The following is a 3836-nucleotide window of genomic DNA, read 5'->3' as shown; positions in this document are numbered from 1 at the left end:
AGTATGTTTTATGTTTAGTAATTTTATGACTTCATCGACTTATCAATTAGGTACATTTTTATACTATCGGTGATCAATTGTGTTCAAAACATATTTATACCATCGGTGACCCTCAATGTCGCAGGGGCAGGTGTCATCACCTGTCCCGCTGCAGCCAAACTCGGACATTGGGCCTTCTTGTGGCCCCGCTTACTTCAATGAAAGCATATCAAATTTGATCCACGGGTGGTGGTAGCAGTACAATCCTTGCTATAATGACCAATCCGGCCGCACTTGAAGCAGCCAGAATCACCCCCATCATGGCTGCCATCTCAGTGCGGAATGCACCCAACCACTCGTCCGGAATCTCCAAAATACCCTCCTTGACTGTACCGAAAATCACAACAGTCTGGTCAATGATACTGCGTGTAACCTCAGCCGAAATAAACTCTCCCATCTGCTCATCGAGCTGTCCGGCTCCTGAGCCCGAGCCTGATCCCTCGTCGGCGCCAAAATCGCCAACTGGTCTAGTACGTAGCGTCACCATGCTGCAACGTATCATAACAACCATCATAATACTCATCACTACCGAGGGATCACACACATACTACAAATTTCCTGGTTTTATCTCAGCCCTCCTTGACTCGAGTACGGATCCTCTGCTTTCACTAGTACGGGCCCATACTACCTTCCACATCTATCCGTACTTTCCTCAAGAATTGCCTTGACTCCACCAAGTCCCTTTCACTACTACTACTCCCAGCAGTAATCTCATCCTAGAATTTCCCTAAGGTAATCTCTGACCCACTCTCCGCCATCAGTTGCATATAAAGTCCCTGATATCTCTCCCTAACTAGCTCGTGAATACCATTACATATCACTAAGACCAGATAATTCTTCAAATGAGATGTCCTACCCTACAACGATTGGACTCATACGAGAGCTGCGAAATAGGGCTAGACCTAACTTTATGAAATTATTTAGTCCCCGTAATATGTAACTTAACATATTCGTTTACTAGTTAATTAAATATAACTAGAACTCCTAAAAGAACAAAGCAAACAGCATTCGAGCATTGAGTAGCCAAAACCAAGCATATCCTAATCAAGCCATCATATCACTTACTAATCAGTACTAGCATGCAATTCAATAAACACATATAGTAGGCATACAAGGCATCCTTCCTAGATCCTTAGCCCTAATCTAGCATACAGTTCTCATAATCATATCATATCATAACAAACATGTATGGATAATTTGGGAGAACTTACTTGAGCTCGGCTGATTGCATGCACCACACCTTTTTCTCTTTTCAAAATCCATTTTATAAAAACGGTTTTCTTTTAAATTTTTTTTTCACCAAGTCCTCAGTTTGAGTCCAGACACACCCGAGAGTGTGCCCGAATCCCTCAAACCAAGGCTCTGATACCAACTTGTAACATCCTAAAAATCATGACCAAAAATTTCATTTTTAACCATTAAATAAAACCATAGTTATCAAACCATTCCTCAAAACATGAGTCAAAGTATTTCAAACATTATTATCAAAGTTTCCAAATCAAAACATCAGAGTAAATATCCCAGGCTAAAACATCATGGTGTGTTATGCAGTCATCCCGAGCTCTTCTCTCTGCAACTGGAAGTACCTGAAACCAAAATTGAAAACCGTAAGCACGAAGCTTAGTGAGTTCCCCATACTACCACATACCATACATATAACACATATACTGGGCCCCTAACCCTTCCCCGGGCCCCATCCGGCATCAGGCCCCGCCCGGCATCAGGCCCCGCCTGGCATCGAACCCCGCTCGGTATACAGATCTGTTTCTTCCAGGCCCCGCCTGTCTCTGGGCCTCGCCCGCTATACACATACAAAACTATATCATATAATCATACTAGCACATAAATAATCATACACGGTACTATATGCTCCAGTCCTAAGGCCTCGCCTATCTTGGTCCCCGACCCTGCTCTGCTAATGATGAGATATGGAACCCCGTTCATACTCAGCTAGTGATGAGATACGCGACCCCGCCCACACTCAACTCCCTACCAGGCACATACAAGTATCACACAGACAACAAGTATAATCAATATGCACATAAGCATTGCGTACCACCCGACATCGAACCGTAGCCCGGAAGCTCACATATAAACATTCCTCGGGCACCGCCCGACATCGGAACTTGGTCCGGAAAACAAACAATCATACATAAAGTCCGATATTGGTGCCTTCAACCCGTCCCTACAGGAGGAAACTCACCTCGCAAAGCTGAATGCAGAATCTCACGGATAATCCTCTAGCTGCTGACTGGAAGATCCGCGAACTGCTGATCTCTCGATTCCCGAGCTATTAATCATTATATAAACTAATTAAGTTTGGGATTCTCATAACTTAACCATAAGTCCTCAATGGGGGTAAAAACCATTCTACCCCTCATATAATCTTGTCCCAAAGTGAACTCTACCAATCCTTGGCCCAAAAAGATAAACACTCCTACAAGGCCCAATATATGGCCCAATCTATAATTGGGCCCAATCGCTTCACATGGGTCTCAACCTAAGGCCCAATGATGCTTCTCTAGTCCAAAGGTGCAAATTACATATGGCCCACTAAGGCCCAAAGTAGCAAAGTCCATTGAATGGCCCAAACCGAGGCCCAAACAACGTAAAGCCCAAATCCGATGAGTACGCGGGGCGTACTCCTCTGTACACTAAGCGTACAGGTTGTGTTGCTTGTACGTTGCGTGTACATGCATGTACGCCCAATGTACTACTCTGTTAAGACACTTCTACCATTAAGCACTTAATACTTTATTCCAAAGGCTAAAATCACAGATCCAAGTCCTCTTCAACGTCTTAATCCATAAAGTCACTGACTTGGTGAATTTATATGACACATATGAACCCAAACGCAAAGTATAACAATATAATTCCATGAAAATGGCCATAACTCTTGCAAAAACCCATTAAGACCTTCAAGACGGCAACTTTCTGTCTTAGGGACTCAAATAGCACCAAGGGTGGCAACCCTAATGTCACACCCCCAAACCAGACGGCGGAAACGTCCGGGGGTGGATGACTTCATTTGTAGTATCACAACACATGCATTATAGTAATCAGAGTAGAAACAACCACTGTATTTAAAAAGTATAAGTATTTACATGTGTTTCATCATAGTATACTGAAACCAAATAGTTATACAAAAGAAGAAGACAAGACATAAATAGCTCCATCTTCTCAAAAGCTTGGGGAGTACCTGTCTACTGGTTCCCTGAGAATACAAGTAATTTGAAAAGAGAGTATAAACATATAGTTGAGTGAGTGCATAAGTATTTATGTTTGAAAGAATGTTTTATGTTTCTTGAATATGTAAACTGTTCCAGAAAATCTGATATTTTCTGCTGTATATGAAAAGTAGTTTTAGTTATATAAAATTGTTCTATTTGTAAACCAATGGTCTGTATTTGTAGTCCTTTTGTAAACGTGTATCTGAGAGTATGTCTGATTTCATCACTGTTATTGTAAACTGTAATGTAATACTGTAAACTGTATCATGTAAACTAGTACTTTGGAAATATACTTAGATTTAGTTAATTATACACTAACGTATTGTTAATATCTTTATATGAGTTATTATAACCATACTGACGTGATGGCCTGACCCAACGCTATCAATGCGCTGAAAACTGTTGATAACAATTTGTCACTCACAGGTGTATGCCTGACTGTAGCAAGAAGTCCGAGTGTGGGGTTGTCAATCCCAATATAGATCTATACACACATTGTTTCGATCCCCGGCTGGAGATTCTAGTTATAATGTCAGGACTTTACTATATTGTTTAAATGAATTAAAC

The sequence above is a fragment of the Lactuca virosa genome, chromosome 3 (assembly GCF_052849685.1).
Source record: "Lactuca virosa cultivar CGN04683 chromosome 3, Lactuca_virosa_CGN04683_v6, whole genome shotgun sequence".
In the NCBI taxonomy this organism is placed as follows: Eukaryota; Viridiplantae; Streptophyta; class Magnoliopsida; order Asterales; family Asteraceae; genus Lactuca; species Lactuca virosa.
The sequence above is the reverse complement of the archived record's forward strand: the minus strand, read 5'-3'. Positions refer to the sequence as shown.